Below are 17,211 nucleotides of genomic sequence, written 5' to 3'. Positions count from 1 at the left end.
CTCCAGCCAAATCCACTGGGTGAGCCTGTAGCATGCCCGGCTATGCACTGCTGTTCGGCTATGCTCGGGCCATTAAAGGGAGGGAGCTAGACTGTGAGAGTGTGCGTGTATGTGTGTCTGTCCATTGAACCATGACTGCATTTGTATGTTTTTGTCTGTCTGCACATGTCTTTGTAGTGGTGTGTCTGTATCCCCATGTATCTATGCCCGTCTTTATAAAAAATGTCTATGACTTCTTGTGTTGTATGTAGCTCTATGTTTGTGCCTGCCTGTATGTATTTTTATTTTTTGCAGCTTTGTATGTGCCACCTTGTCCATGTGTGTGTTTGTCTCCACATCTGAGGCTGCCCTGGGCCTTTCTCAGCATCCCATGCGGTATGGATTTGCATGTATCCCCAGCCTCAATGCACCTTCTGTTGCTGTCCTCTCTGATGTCACTTGTTGGGCTCTTGCAGCACCTCTCTCCTAACTAACTCTCACCTAACTAACCTCTCTCCACCCAGCATCTTTTCTTTCCAGCCCTTGGACCCCAATCATTTGTGAAGTTCTCTCTGCTGCATACAGTCTCTAGAAAAAGGATGGAAGACAGGAACCCCATATGACCTCTCCCTTTTCCCTGAGCAGTCCCGAAGCTTCCTTGGCCTGCAGGAGAAGTGGTTTTTCTTCACTCCATATTTGGGGAGCTGAGGGAAGAGGACTTTCTTTAGTTCTAAAAAAATTTCCTGGTGTGGGCACAGGCATGTATGGCATATGCATGCGCGCGCACACACACACACAGCTAAGAGAGAGAATGGGAGAAAAAAATATCAAGGTCCCTTCTTTACTGAGAGGAGCTCGCATCTGTTGCCATAGCAACCCGCCCACTCCTTCCCCGAAAAATCACCAAGAAGAGGTGATGGCATTGAGGAGGGATTGGCTGATTTCTTTCTTTATTATTTTTTCCGAAAAAGGACTTTTTATAGCAAGAACAGGCCGTGAGAACCCTTGCCCATATCTTTCCATAGCTTTATTGGGATATAGAGGGACATCACCCCTCAACATCTATCAGAGAAGAGGAGGTGTATCTTTTCAATAGATCTGGGGGACAATGATCTCCTGGGAGAGAGCTGGAGGGTAAGTAGAGAGTCTGCTCCTTTAGAACAGCCCTGATTAGGGCTGCTTTTCTGGAGACTTGGGGCAAGGAATTGGACAAAGGGCTGTCAAGGTGTATCCTGTCTTGGCCAGGACAGATGTATCTATGAGAAGGAGAAAGAGGGCGGAAGAGAATCACACACACACACACACACACACACACACACACACACACACAGAATGAGTGAATATCACATGAGTATCACTGGCTGGGTCTTCAGAGCACATGACAAGATGCCAAGGAATGCAAACTCTCAGTGGTGGTCAGACAATTGGACAAGATGACTCAAGAAAGATCCACTAATGCAGTTGGTGGTGCTGCAGTCGCCTGTGGTGAGGTCACAGGTGTGGCTACTTGACTTGCACCCCTGGGAACTGGGGACATGGGTGAAGAGTTTGGGGAGCATAGAAGCTTACCTTTCTTCACGTTAGTCCCAGCCTGAATCTCAAAGGCCCTTTCTAAAGCCTGGCCACCAGCCATGTGACGTTCTCAAGTGAACTGTAGCCTCCTGCCAAAGGACAGGATGGGGGAGAGGAAGGGATTCCATGCTTCCACCTGCTCTCGGCTGGCTGCAGACATGGGGCCGAAGGCTGGAAAGCCAGACCAAGAATCCGACTCTAGAGAAGCATCTCCCACTTCCAGCAGGCTGATGCCATCCTCAGCAGACAAGGGCGTGGCCTGGGGCAGGGGTTAGCTCTGAAGTGATGGAGCAGAGGGGTGAAAGGGCATCAGATTTTCTCTGATCCGTTAGACTATTCTCATGACAAATCGGACTCACATTATTATGCCTATCTGATGGATGGTGAACCTGAGGCTCAGAAACAGGCAAGTACTGCCTAGTCAGGTGTGGCTCGGTGGTTGAACATCGGCCCAGGAACCAAGAGGTCACCGGGTTCGATTCCTGGTCAGGACACATACTCAGGTTTCAGGCTTGATCCCAGTGTGGGGCGTGCAGGAGGAAGCTAATCAATGATTCTCTCTAATCATTGATGTTTCTATCTCTCTCCCCTCTCCCTTCCTCTCTCTGAAGTTAATAAAAAAAAAAGAAACAGGCAATTATTGACTCCATGTTACACAGCAAGTCAGCTCTTTTTCTTGCGTTATGGGGTACAGCTGTGGTCTACAAATGCTGGCCTGCATGCCAAATATGGCCCACTGAGTGATTTTGTAAATAAAGTTTTATTGACACACAGCTACATCCCTACCATCTACGGCTGTTCTCACCCCACAATGGCAGAGCTGAGCAGTTGAGACTGTATGTCCTGGAAAGCCTAAATTATTTACTAATGGGCCCTTTACAGAAAAAGTTTTCCATCTTTTAGAGTTGAGGATGAGTTCAAACTAGGACTATCTCTGCATGTCTCTACTTTTCTCACCCAGAAGCCCTCTGGGCGCAGGGCACACTAAGCTGTCAATTCATCTCTTCACTCTTCCCAGTGCGACGGAGCAATAGTGTCCTGCACTCCTTAAGGGTGGAGAGATGGGGGAGCCCAGTGGAATAGGCTCCTCACTAGCTTCCGGCCTTTTGGTAGCTGTGTAGACATAGCCTCCCCATACAGGAGTGATGCTCCACATTCTGTTTCCATGGCAACATGAGTTGGAGTTGGCAATGGAGAGTCAGGGTAGTCCATTCTATCCCTATAACCCCAGCCTCAGGACTGCATTTCAGGAAGGCGGGGAGGGTGTCCCACAGTTAGTGATAAAGGTACTATCAGGGCAAAAAGTGCCAGTGGGAGGAAAATGGCAGCACTGCGGGGCCTCAGGCCTCCTGGAGCCTCCGGTTTAACCCGGGGGAAGAATCTCTGTGCACCTTCTCAGAAAGGTTTAGCAACTTGCCCAGGGTCGCATGGCTAGAAGGAGAGGAATCCAGAATTAGAATTCAGGTTTCCTGATTTCTACTTCTTTCTCTTTTTTACTAGATTGTTCGTTTGAAATTATGGGTGTACAGGCTTTCTAACAGATTCCCAAGCATCCCCACCCCCACCCCACCCCGGTTCAGGGCCTACGGCTCAGCAATTCATGCGTGGAAGTGTCACCCGCAGAGAGCTGGTCTGTGCAATGGCTGTCTTGTCTTCATCTGCATCATAGCAGGCGGCTTTTCTTTCTCCTAAGGCCCTTTCATTATGTTTTCACTTCCCCAGTTCTCCTTGCACCGAGAAGTATTCAGAACATTTTATCTATTTATGGTTATGAAGTCAACAAATCTCATGTGAAGAGGGTACACATTGGCGCCCACGTGTTGAGACAGTCAGAGCCCGGTGAATGGGCTGAGCGGAGAAGGTGAGGGGCATGGGGCCGTGGAGGGGACGGGAGGGGGAGAGAGTAGCTCAGGTGGGAAAAGATGAAGCTTTTCTGGGCAAGGACCTGAAGGCAGGGCTGAGAGACGGGGGCACAAGGAATGCCGTGAGGAGCGAGTCCACCCAGCCGTATGTTCCCAATGGGAGAGAAAAAGCAATCAGCTGAAAACTCTCCGAATGCAGAGCAGAGCCCAGTGCTCCTCAGCGCCGTGGGAGAGACAGGAGTGCAGGGCATTGGCCGTGACCTACAGGAGCGGGAGGTCGGGAGGAGGAGACAGACCTTCTACCGCTCATCTGTTAGATCAGCCCAGTGCTCCCACCACCGCTCTCCAGTTGGTGGAGTCCTACTTGCCCTGCTTGCCCTCCATCTGTGCCTGGGGCCCCTTGTGCTTCCTCGTCCTGCATTGTCACGGCTTGTCTACTTGTCTGTCTCCTCCACCTGCATGTCTGCTCTCCAGGGTCTCGGTGTCAGCATAGGGCCCATCCACCTGGGCCTCAGTATGGAATTCCCTCATGCACAGATGCCCGAGGGCAGAGTCTGTGCCAGGCTCTGGCAATGCAATGGTTGGGTCACACACACCTGGTCTTAACCTCATGGAGCATCCGGGCTGGTGAGAAGGGGGAACTGGATCAAGCCATGTACGCGGCAGGAGGTATGCAGGGTGTCTGGGCTACAGCAAACGAGGAGGTGTGGAGAGATGGGGAAGCTGCGTGTCAAGGGGCTGTTTGACTGGGCGAGGCTGTGCTGGGCCGGGTGTTTGTGGGGGGTGGACAGTGGAGGGCAGCCCTGGAAATGAGACTGCACAGGCTCAGGTAGCCACAAAGGAGGCAAAAGGAGGCCGCAGCAGCCTGTTAACAGATGTGCGGTGTGAAGGCCAAGAGGGCCAGTGCAGCTAACGGGGGCTGAGGCCCCAGCTCGACCAGGCGGTTTGGCTCCGGTGCTACAGGCAGGACTGAGATGAGACGGCTCAGTCTGGAGCAGAGGGGTCTGTGGGGAAAAGACTAAGTTCTTTGTGGACAGGCAGGCGGGAAGGAGGGAGAGAGGGCAGAGGTCAGGGGGAGGCTCTGGGATCAGACACCCACACGGAGTCCTGGCTCCTTCACATTGGGCAAGGGGCTTGACCTCTCGTGCCTCAGTTTATCTATCTGCTAAATAGGCATGTGAAGAGAGAAATAGTGGCTACATCAAAGGATGAACGAGGAAACTAAGTCAAAGCTCTTGGAACAGTGCCTGGTGCGCAAAGGAGCACAATAAATGTTGGATGATGAAATGTTAGTCATTATTTTCACTTTATGAAAAATATAATTTCAAACAAGGCTCTGAAGAGATGGCCTGGGCTGCTTCAGGAGGCAGCGCTTGCCCTGTCACTATAAGTGTGGGAACAGGGCCTGGGCACCCACTGGCTCTTTGCAGGCTTGGCCCAGTTTGGTCTGAGAGCACCAGATGGGCTGGGCCAGGCTGGAGCCGCAGAGGTTCTGTCCACAACACCATCCTGAGGGTCCAGCCTGGGTCCCCGGGTGCTCCTTCCGTGGGCAGCACTGGCTCATGCACTGCTCAGCAAGTCCAGGGAAGGAAGCCCCGCACGCCCCTCCGGTCTCAGCCGCCGAGTTCCCCTGAAGCAAACCTGGCCATGTTCTTCCCCAGCTTAAAGCCCGCATGGTTCCCACCGCTCCCCATGACCAAAAGCCCTCAAAGCCCTTCTGTCCCCTCCTACTCACAGGTGCCTAGGCCACCATAGGCTCCAGGTCCAAGGGTCTCCTTGCTACCACCTGAATCCACCTGGTAACATGAGCACTTACAGATCACTTCCTGGACCTTATATACCTAATGCACACATTCACTTCATCCAAACCTCACAGCATCCCTGTGACGTCTGGGCTGTTGTTACTCCCACAAGCCCTGGGCCCAGTGGAGAGGAAGTCTGCAGGGAATGGTCCATGGGATCTCAGGAAAGATGGACAGGATTAAAGGCTGCGGTGATCATGGGAAAGCAGTAGGCCTGGGACCAGGCCAGTGATAGAAGGGAAGTCCTAGAAGCAACCCAGAGACCCCCAAGTGTAGGGGGATGAGGCTCCCCACTAATGGGAATGCTGGAACTCAGGGAAAGGGCTGGACCACGGCAAGAAGAGGGTAGTGGTGATGATGGCCTATGGATGGAGCAGCTTCTGGAAGCAGAAAAAGATGGGCCTTCCGCGCACATGGGGAGGGGAGACCAGGAAGCTTTAAGAGGAAAGACCACCTGGCTGAAGGAAACGCTCCTGAATCACCCAGCACACAAAGGAGGTGGGCTGGAGGAGCCTCTGCCAGGACTCAAAGACCCGGGAAGAGTCGGAAGTAGGCTTAGGCCAGATGCTGGTGGATTGTGTTTGGGTGGGACGGTCAGGAGACATGGATTCTGGTCCTAGCTCTGCCATCAGCCTACTGGCGTGTTATGCAAGTCCCTTTCCCTCTCTGGGCCTCAGTTTCCTTATTTGGAAAGGACAGTGGGTTGGACCACTTGGCCTGGAAGGGCCCTCCCACCTCTGGCAGTCTGAGCATCTCCGGGGCCCAGGTCCACCTGGCCAGTGTCTCTCGGTCTGAGGACCAAGTTTCAGGTGGGGATGAGCCTGTGTGCCCAGTGCTAGGGTCTGAGTGGGCCTGAAGTCCCAGAGCGCCAAGTCCTCGGCCCTCGATGAGCAGGGCCACTTTGGGTGCTAGGGACCTGGCCTGTGTGGACGGAGGGAGAACAGGCATTGGTGCTGACCCTGTGGTTTTCCTTCTTCAAACCCAACCTACCAGGGGCTGTTCTCACAGGCCTGTGCCAGGTGCATGAGGGACTCACCATTGGAGAGACGCGATGGGTTTGACGGGTATGAAACAGGTCATCCTCAGAGAGGCCTGCCCCGCTGTGGCTGCAGTAACTCCGGCGTATTCCTTGACTTCAGTCCGGTGGGAGGAGCAAACAGCACAGAAGTGTCCCACAGACCATCACAGAGAGACTCCACAGCCTGGCAAGACACCCCATTTCAGAGAATCCCAGGTGCACAGTTGGAGCGGGGGCCCCCAGAAATCATCCTCTTGGAGTGACAGCCTAGCGCAGAGATCGAGTCGCTCAGGCAACACGGCCAACACTTGCACAGGCGGACCCCGCGCCAGGCCCTCTCGCAGCGGGGGGGCCTCTGTGCACCTCTCAGGCTGGCCTCTGGGCCGAGAGGCAGAGCTCTGGGTCCTAGTCTCACCAATGCACCGACTCGCCGCGCGTGACCTCGGTAAATAACCTCTCTTGGAAGGCTGCCTCAGTTTCCCCTTCTGTGCATTGAAGGACCAGCCCTGGCCATGGATGCCCCGTGGAAAAGCCATTCAAGGCTCAGGGCTAACTGCTCCAGAGCACGAGTCTCTCTCCTTTGCCAGACTTGGTCCCCAGCGCTGGGCTGGATCCGCTCCACCTCTGGTCCCCAGCCCCGCTCCAGAGCCAGGGCCCAGAGACGTCTGGCGCCCACGCAGCTCCTTGAGCCTGGTCACGTGCTTCACAGCTGTCTTCCAGGGTCCTGGCCAAATGGCCCCGAGGGTGCGGCAGGAAGAGCACAGGTGTTATCAGGGTTGGGCCGGGAAGTCCAAGGAGTTGGGTCCACATGGCCCTTGGGAGCCCGGCCAGAGCCTGCAGGCCACACCTCCATTCGGAGGCCAACTGGCACTGGTAAGCAGCCTGGAAAAGGTCTGGCTCAGGAAAGTTCCAGAGAGTGGTGGGCTGCAGGAAGCCTTTGATGGAAGCAGGTGTTCACAAGCAGCAACCTGGCTGGTTGGTCATAGAGTCCATGGTGGTCCAGAAGCTCCTCCAGAGTGAGGTGGATCCAGAAAGCCCACCCGGGTCTGGACTCTGCTGGGGAAGAAACAGCAGCAGGTGCCGCCGCGGGTCGGGGAGCCTCTACTGCGCCGGAGACTGGCACTGGGCGCGGCTGTTTTTAATGTCAAAGAAACAGGAGAATGGCCTCGTCTGGGAAGTCAGCGTCCTTGGGCGCCGGCCCATGCTCTCCAGGAGCCAGCAGCCACGGGAGCCTGGTTAAGTCACCACTTTTCTCTGGGCCTCAGTTTCCCGTTCAGTTTAATGAGAGGGTTGGGGAACCTGCTAAGGGCCTGGCTAACTCCTCACCTGACCTGAGGCTGAGCCCAGGGAGAAGAGGGAAGGCAGAGGCTGGAGGGGGCGTGGGTCTCCAGAGGCCCACGGTGGCCTCCCGGGCAGTGAGGTTCTCACCTGGTCACCCTGCGGCCTTGTCCAGAGAGGATCCCCAGACGCGCTAGGCCTGGCAGCCTGCTTCCTTCCAAGATTCCTATGGAACAGGAGTTTCCCCTGCTGAGAGAGTGGGGAGGGGGGTGGGCGAGGGGCAAGGGCAGGACCTCCTTTCTCCATGGCTGAAATTCCCCTAAAGTGAGTGGAGGGCGCTATGATGGGATGGGGGGGGAGGGGGGGGGCGCGGGTATGGTGCAAGGGGCTTCCCGAGCCCAGGTCCCGAGCCGGTCTCGCTGCTCGCGGGCGGGGGCAGCTCCCTGGCTCTGGCGGAGCCGCCACTCCGCCAGTTGCCTTTAAAGGCGCCAGCGCGCGCGCATCAGCAGAAGAGCTGCGGCTCTCTTCCAAAATAGGCAAGAACTGGGAAGCCACGGGAGACCGACTGCGAGCAGCGCCGACGTCACCCGGGGCCTCCCTCCCCACCGCCTGCCTCAGGTCTCCATGGCAACGGCGTACCACGACTGCAGATGAATGAGCTGCACGAGAGGTGGAGCGCGCGCTCCCTCGTTCTGGCGTCCCGGCCCGAGGCTGCCCTGGGGAAGGGAATGCCGACCCGGCGCTAGGAGGAAGGGAGCGCCCTCATATTTAAAAAAAAAAAAACCTCCAATACCTTTTTGTGTCCGAGGAACCCAAGAGCTGCTCGGTCCAGGGACCCCCAAGCCTTTGGTTCAGGGCTCCTCAGCTCCCAGGGTTCCCCTTTATCCCCATCTCCCCTCTCACTTCATTAGCTCTCTGTTCCCCAAACTCTGCGGAAAAGCAGACACCGTGGGCTTAAGGCGCCACCGCGTGGCCGCTGGTGGCGCTGTCAGGGATGCTTGTGGCTGGGGTCCCGTCGTCTATGTCGCCCTCTGGTGTTTGCGAGAGGGAAGAGCATAAAATATCTCAGTCTTCTCATTAGGACCCTAATTAACAAAGGCCTCGTTGACTTTCCTTAATGTTTATAGTGAATGCTCCCGAGGTGCCAGACACAGCTGAGAGCTTTCTGGTGTCACTTCATTTCGTTCTCACAGCAACCCTGCAATGTAGGTGATGATGATGATGGGGAGGGGGAGGAGGAGGAGGAGGAGGAGGAGGAGGAGGAGGAGGAGGAGGAGGAGGAGGAGGAGGGTGATTACTACTATGACTGCGGCCATTTTACAGGTGAGAAAAGCAAGCTGAGAGAAGTTGTGCTTGCCTGAGGTCCCACAACTGTGAGGGGCCGAATTGCCACCTGAACTCATGCTTGTGCGCACAATGCCTGACCCCTCCCGTCCAAACCCATGGTCTCCGCTGATTCACTTCAGAGTCTCTTGCGATAAGCAGGACACCACTTACTAAAATTATTCCCATTTTACAGATAAGGAGACAAGGCTCATAGAAGTGAGATGTTTTGCTGGAAGTTTCCGCAGCCACGGATAGAGTGCAGGTCTCTAGGCCTGATCTGGGGATTTTTAGGGTGAGGTGGCAGGATAACGGGCGTATACAGCACTCCCCTGTGAGACCTTACTCCTTCAGGACAGACTGAGGCGCTCGCCCGTCCAGAGGCAAATGCAGCAGCCAAGGCCAGGCGAGGGCAGGGACTCTTCCCCCATCCCCGGGGCTTTGAGAGCTCACGGCAGCTACATGCTCCATTTCCTCCCCTACGTGAGGATAAACACTTCCTGGCCTCAGCTTGCAGCCCTGCTTTCCAGTGAATAACTGTCCCCAGGTCTATTGCCTCCCTGTATTCCTGCAAAGATGCTGACTCCATGCAAGCCTCTGGGCGTTGTTGGGGCTAATTCTTACCGGCTTGTATTTTGGGGTGAACCGGAACACCTTGTCCTCTAGGTTTGTTGTAACCTTTGGCCAGGTGATTGGGTTTACTAGCTAGTTCCTCTGGTTTTAAGTGGTGATTTATGGAGATTTAAAATCCGTCCCTGCTGCCGCTGCTGTCCTCCCCATACTCTTAGCTAACCCATTGGAGATGCTAAGGATTTGCGTGTAAACCGTTAAAGGGGACGCAAAGGACAGCGTTTGCAATGTCTGAATCTCCAGTTAAAGGCGCTGCTGCCAGCGTGATTTAGGTTTATCAGGAATTTGTAGCAACCCAATACCTACAAGGCATGTTGTCCCATGTGGGTGATAGCAACTCCACTCATTAGACCTGGACTTCCAAGCCTGCAATGGCCATTTTTGTTCCATTCAAAGGGCACCAGGTCAGTCAACATCTTTCCTTCACCCTGGGTGGCTCTGCTGTTTCCCCACGAGCTCGTTCACAGGATTTGCTGCCATTTCGGCAACCCTGAGAGGGTGGCAGAGAACCATCCAGAAGTCACCTTTATCCAGACTTCCCCAGATATGTCCCCATGTAGCTTCTCCTAAATGCTTTCCTGCTGCTTCCTCCAGATGCTGACTGGTATTGGGGTGCCCTGTGAAGCCATGGCCCATGTGGCCTGGGTTCAAAGGCCTGGAGAAAGGGCTGATGCGCAAATTAATACACAAGACAAGAAATGTAAATTTGGGCCAAAGCCGGTTTGGAGCGTCAGCCTGCGGACTGAAGGGTCCCAGGTTCAATTCCGGTCAGGGGCATGTGCCTGGGTTGCGGGCACATCCCCAGTGGGGGATGTGCAAGAGGCGGTTGATCGATGTTTCTCTCTCATCAATGTTTCTGACTCTCTGTCTCTCTCCCTTCCTCTCTGTAAAAAATCAATAAAATATATTTTTTAAAAAAGAAATATAAATTTGGGAATTATGGGGGAAGCCAGATGTGAACTTAGTTCAAGTGACTGAGCTCCGCTGAATCTCCGCCCCCATCCCCTTTTCATTCACTAGGATACACAACTGCCTTTTAGGAATGCAAACAGCCATATCAAAGGCAATGTTTAGTAAACAGTGAAAGAGTATCAGGTTAGGGGGTTGCCTTTGGCCATCAGGTCAGCAGCAGGTAATAACATGCAGATGTTCAGCCTTCTGAATATCAAAGCCCTATTCAGCCTTCTGACTGGATTTCTCGCATTTGTATTAATTACTGTTGATCTTGGCTTCCAGAAGTGCCCCCTCTTTCTGACTCCAAGGTTTCTCTTCCAAGGGTTGTGTTTAGTTATCCACATAGACAATGTCCTGTTGAGCAGCCAGTGGCTCCCAGTGCAACAGCTGGGATCTGTTGGTAAATTCCCTATCCACTCACCATTCCACCACTGGGCTATGAGCACCCATGTGTAATCTCCCACTCACCCCGTATCTAAACCCATGGCTTCCGGGGCTGTGTTCCACACCCAAGGCTTTAGCTTGTCAGGGCAGTGGGAGTGGAGATGGGCAGAGAGATGTGGCCTCTCATGGCTATTCAGTTCTGATTTCATCCAGGCAGGGCCAAGAACTGTCCTGTGGGTATTTTCTGTTGGAGCCATAGCTAGTAAATTCTTATAAACCAGCCATGCTCCCCGTGCACATGGGCTACTAGTGGAGGATAAATTTTCCACGTTCTATCTACAGTCAGTGAGGCCAATCTTTGTGGCATTGTACCTGAAAGGGCGAGGGCTATGCCCTCCACCTTGCCCCGTACCCTCCATGTTGGGGCAGCCGCCATGTGCTCTGGAGAGTACCTTCTTCCCGGAAGCCCAGGCCCCTGCTGGCCACGCCTGGGATTTCTTTAAACTAACCAATGACAATCAAGAGATGTGCACGCCATAGAAATGACCACATCCTGTGTAAGAACACCCGACTTGCGCCTGGCCAATCGGCAGGGCCCACAGTCAGCTCCCCTCCCCTCACTCCACCCCCTATTAAAACCCTGTTTTTCCCACGGCGGACTCACTCTGCTTCCTGTCGCTGCATCAGCCAGGAGGGGGAGTCGAGCTAGCTCAAATAAAGGACCCTCTGCTTTTGCCTCAGACTGGCTGGCTCCCTGGTGTGGTCTTTTTGGGGATCTTGAAATCTGGGCATAACAGTACCCATTTCAATTTGTTCATCCTTTAGGTTCTGTATCAGTTAGCTATTGTTTTGTAACAAGCCTACAACCCGGGCATGTGCCCTGACCAGCAATCGATCTCCTAGTTCATAAGTTGACGCTCAACCACTGAGCAACACCAGCTGGGCTGTTTTTATTGGCTTTAGAGAGAGAGGAAGAAAGAGGGAGAGAGAAACATCCATGTGAGAAACATCTCCTGGGTGTTTGGTTGCCTCCTGTATGCACCCTGTTCTCCTCCCGACCAGGAACTGAACTTGCAACCTGGGCGTGTGCCCTGACCAGGAATCAAACTGGTGACCTTTAGGTGCATGGGATGGCACTCGACCAGCTGGGCCACACCCGCCAGGGCTATAGTTTTGTTTTTATCATATATGTGTGTACCCTTAAATAATATATTGCCTAATTTTGCCTGCTTTTGAATTTTATATAATTACAGACACACTGTATGTGTTTTTCTACAATTTGCTTTTTAAAAAATTCAATATATTTTTTGGGGGTGTATCAATCAGGAGATAGAAACCAGACCAGTAATTTATATAGAAAAATTTAATATAGAGAATTGCTCATAAGTAAACAGGCTTAAGTACTAAGAGGGCTAGTAGAGAACTTGAAGTCCTTAGGACTAGTCAGTGAATAAGTAGCTACTACCTCTAGCGCTGAGAAGAGCATACAAAGACGGAATAACTGGGAAGAGCCCTCCCCCACCAAGGCTGAAATCCAGCCCTCACTGTGCCTGTGCGGGGCGGTCTGCTGAGTGTTAGAGGAGGTCGCTGAGCTGCACCAGCTGGGCTGGAGAGCAGAAACCAGCTGCTGGGTGCTGGCACGCCTCCCTGGGAAGACAGCTGCTGGCTGCCTGTGGGAGAAGAAAGAATAAAAGCACCAGGACCAGAAAGACAAGCCCTTTCCTCTTGCAGGGTCCAGCCAGTGTCTACCAGTCGGTCCAACCTGCCAGCTGGCGGAAACAGGCATTCACAGCGCCCAGCTCTGGCATCACGACGCAGGGCAGACGGGTTGATGGGAGCCGAGAGGCGACCAGGGAGTGATGAGTAACTGGCACCAGGGCTCATCTGTATGCTGCTTGTGGCCGTGCCTCAGGCGTTTGCACTGCAGGGCCCCCAGATGTGAATATACCGCTTGGCTGGTAAATCCTCCTGTCGCTAGACACCTGGGCAGTGTCCCTTTCTCCGCCAGCGTGAACACTGCCACCCTGGTCGTTCTTGCCCATGTCTTCCGATGCCCATGTGCAAGGGCTGCCGGGACAGTGCTACCGAAGGTGCCCCGATGGGCATCCTGGGATACTTGTCAGCCCTTGGGGTGGCTGGGTGGCGGCCCGCTGCATCCGGGCCCCTGGCCAGTCATCGCTATCTGTGGGCCACCTCCTCGTGTGACTCCACGTGCAATAACATCGTGTGGTTTTCTCTGTGTGTCGTGTATAAGAAAGGCGGGGAGGCGCTGCCTCAGGGCTACTTAGAGTGAAGCTTCGGGTTGTTGGGCATAAAAGTCCTGTTTTCCATTTGCAACGACATGGATGGAACTGGAGAGCATTATGCTAAGTGAAATAAGCCAGTCAATGAAGGAAAAATACCACATGATCTCACTCATTCATGGATAATAGAGACCATTATAAACTTTTGAACAATAATAGATACAGAGGCAGAGCTGCCTCAAACAGATTGTCAAACTGCAGTGGGAAGGCCGGGGAGGGTTGGGGGGCAGGAGGTAGGGGGTAAGAGATCAACCAAAGGACTTGTATGCATGCATATAAGCATAACCAATGGACATAAGACACTGGGGGATAGGGGAGGCTGGGGGACTGTCTAGGGCGGGGGGAAAAAATGGACACATATGTAATACCCTTTGTATTACTTTAAGCAATAAAAAAAAAAAAAAGTCCTGTTTTCGTAATGACTCCAAAGTGTCCCCTAAGTGGTTGAATTTGTGTCCTTCCAACTCCGCGTGAAAGCAGCTTTGTACCCTCGCCAGCACTTGGCATTGAAGACTGGGTCTGCTGGGTGTGGAGGGGTGTCTCTCCTGGTCACCCAGCTGTCTCCCCGAAAGCTGACGAGGTCGAACAACTTTCCACGTTTATAGACCGTCTGTTTCTCTTCTGCGATGCCTGTTCACGGTTTTGCTTAGTTTGTAATTTTCCTTATTGGTAAGTATTATGGACACAATTTACGGTTGTGTCCGTCCGGGTTCCAATGCAGAAGCCACTCTTGCTGTTTGGAGCGCTGAGGGATCCCATGTGGGGATTTTGTGTTTACAGAACACGTGGAGGGACCGGAGGCACGGGCTCCCAGAAACGACACTCCAACCCCCTGCAGAATCGCCCCTCCCGGGACCTGCGGGCCGGCCACACTCAGGAGGGCGGGAATCCTGTTCCATCGGCTGCCTCGGGAAGGACCCCGCTCTGGCTAAGCGCTGGGAAGCCGCCCTGAGTGTCGGTCCTGGGAATCCTTGTCTGGCATCTGCGGATAGGAAGTCAGTATCCGGACTGCTGGCTCCAGAGCCCACGGTGCCTGGCACGCTGCCCACGAGCCTGGTCCAGCAGTGCCAGCAGGCCTCACACGCTGTACCTGGCGGGCTGGATCGGAACCACACCCAGAACCCGAGCTACGATCCAGCCTGGGGAGTGGGTGCTTCTCTGCCCAGCCTCTGGGGTGCAGAAAGCATACGCGGGCGGGAGTTGGGTGAGGCTGAGGGAGCTGGTTCGCCACGTCAGCCGAGTTCCCCCCCGTCACTCAACATTCACGTGTCCCCTTCTCATCCTCGGACATCCCAGCAACTAATCACCGCCCCCCATATGTAATGTTACTCTCCCGCACGCAGATGTCAAAGCACACACTGCCTTCTTAAACGGGCAGTGAGAACTCAGGGTTCATTCTGTCTTCACACCCATTCCTGGCTGTTTTCATCTTCCTCTGGTTCGGTCCCAATTCCACCTTGATATCCCGTAATTTATGGACTAAAATATGAGCCACCAAGACTCTCTCTCTCAGGAGTTCTCAGCCTGACACTATTGACATTTTGGGGCCAGATAGCTCTTTGTTGGGGACTTTTTGAGCCTCGCCCTGAAGAGCCCAGCCTAGTCCCTAAGGACCCAGTCTAGTCCCTAGGAGCTGAGCCCTTCCTCTCTGACATCAATAAAAATATCTATATTAAGAACAAAACAAAACATGCTGGTCTCACAAATATAGAAAACTTTGGCATGTCCTGGGAAGGGGCCTGGTGAGCTGAGGGGAGGAGCCATCTGAGCACAGTGGGAAACCATCAAAAACATGCAGGAAGTTGATTTAACCCGATTTTCATTTTTAAAAGGCCACCTTGGTTCCCAGTGCCCAGTTCTTGGTTTGTAACTACCGTTCTCCAATAAAAGCAACAGGGGCTCATTGGGGTATGGCTGCGTCAGGGCTCGGGCTCGGGTGGGGAAAACACCAGCTGAGCCTGAGATAGTAACTTTATGACTGTCCTGCAGTTAATTTCATTGCAGGGTGGCAATAAATTATTTGTTATTAAAAGGGTGACTGATTCTGATTGAGTTGAACTGAGAACCTCTCCTTTGAGAGGCAGTACTCAAAACGAAAGGATGGGGACTTGTCACTTGACAGAATTCCAGGGGCCAATGCTGGAATAATCTGAGCAGCCAAGTAAATAACTTGGTACTAGATTAGGACTCAAAGTATAATCCTATCTAATAAGGAGAGAATATGCTAATTGACTGCCCCACCCTCAAAGATGGCAGTGCCCACAACCACAAAATGGCCTGCAGGGGAGGGCAGTTGTGGGCTATCAGGCCAGCAAGGGAGGGCAATTGGGGGTGACCGGGCCTGCAGGGGAGGGCAGTTGGGGGGGGACCAGGCCTGCAGGGGAGTGGTTAGGGGGCGATCAGGCTGGCAGGCAGAAGCAGTTAGGGGCAATCAGGCAGGCAGGCACGCAGGCAAGTGTTTGGGAACCAGTAGTCCCAGATAGGTGGGATTGGGCCTAAATCAGCAGCTGGACATCCCCCGAGGGGTCCCAGATTGGAGAGGGTACAGGCCGGGCTGAGGGACACCTCCCCACAGTGCACAAATTTTTGGGCACCGGGCCTCTAGTATATATATACTAGAGGCCCGGTGCCCAAAAATTTGTGCACTCGGTGGGGGAGGGAAGAGTCCCTCAGCCCGGCCTGTGCCCTCTCACAGTCTGGGACCCCTCGGGAGATAATGACCTGCTGGCTTAGGCCTGCTCCCGGGTGGCAGAGGGCAGGCCCAATCTCTAGGTGCAGCCCCTGGTCAGGCTCAGAGCACGGCCGATTGGGGAGTTGGGGCGCCGCCCCCTGTCATGCACAGAGCAGGGCGGATTGGGAGGTTGTGATGCCACCCTCAGTCACACTCAGGGTAGGGCCAATTGGGGGGTTGGGGCACCGCCCCCTGTCACACTCAAGGCAGGGTCGATGGGGAGGTTGCGGTGCCACCCCCTGTCACGCACAGAGCAGGGCCAATCAGGGGGTTGGGGCGCTGCCCCCTGTCACTCACAGAGCAGGGCCCATCAGGGGGGTTGGGACTCTGTACCCTGTCACACACAGAGCAGGGTCAATCAGGGGGTTCGGGCGCCGCCACTCTCACACTCAGGGCAGGGCCGATGGGGAGGTTATGGCTCTACCCTGTCACACACGGAGCAGGGCCAATCAGGGGGTTGGGGCGTCGCATGCTGTCACACACAGAGCCGCAGGGCGATCAGGGGGCTGGGGAGCTCCCCCCTATCAGGCACAGAGCAGGGCTGATCAGGGGGTTGGGGTGCCTTCCCCTGTCACAAACAGAGCAGGGCAGATAGGGAGGTTGTGGCCCCGCCCCCTGTCACACACAGAGCCGCAGGGTGATCAGGGGGTTTGGGCGCTGCCCCCTGTCACGCTGATCCCGGTGCTGGGAGGCATATTACCCTTTTCCTATATAGGATAGAGGCCTGGTGTACGGGTGGGGGCCGGCTGGTTTGCCCTGAAGGGTGTCCTGGATCAGGGTGGGGGTTCCCACTGGGGTGCCTGGCCAGCCTGGATGAGGGGATGATGGCTGTTTGCAGCTGGTCACACCCCCTTCAGGGTGGGGGTTCCCACTGGGGTGCCTGGCCAGCCTGGGTGAGGGGATGATGGCTGTTTGCAGCTGGTCACACACCCTTCAGGGTGGGGGTCCCCACTGGGGTGCCTGGCCAGTCTGGGTGAGGGGCTGAGTGCTGTTTTCAGGCTGGTGGGTGACTGAAGCTCCCAACTGCTCCTTTTTTCTTTTCTTTTTTATTCTGGGCCAGCTTTAGCTCTGACTCCAGCTCTGAGGCCTCTGCTGCTGAAAGCAGGTATCTGGTTTGTTTGTGTTCTATAATCGAAACACTGTATCAACTCCAGCTCTGAGATCCTGGCTCGCTGAAAGCAGATTTCTGGGGTTTTGTTTAGCTTCTATATTTGTAACTATGTTTCAAACTGCAAGCTCAGAGGCCGGCAAGGCAGGCGAGGAACGCTGGTTTCCTCCATCACTGAAGCAAGCAAGCCTCATGTTAGTTTCAAGCTGCCTGGCTGCCGCCGCCATCTTGGCTGGCAGTTAATTTGCATATCGCCCTGATTAGCCA

The sequence above is a fragment of the Myotis nattereri genome, assembly GCF_964212035.1.
Source record: "Myotis nattereri genome assembly, chromosome: 9".
NCBI classification, from domain to species: Eukaryota; Metazoa; Chordata; class Mammalia; order Chiroptera; family Vespertilionidae; genus Myotis; species Myotis nattereri.
This window is presented reverse-complemented; position numbering follows the sequence as displayed.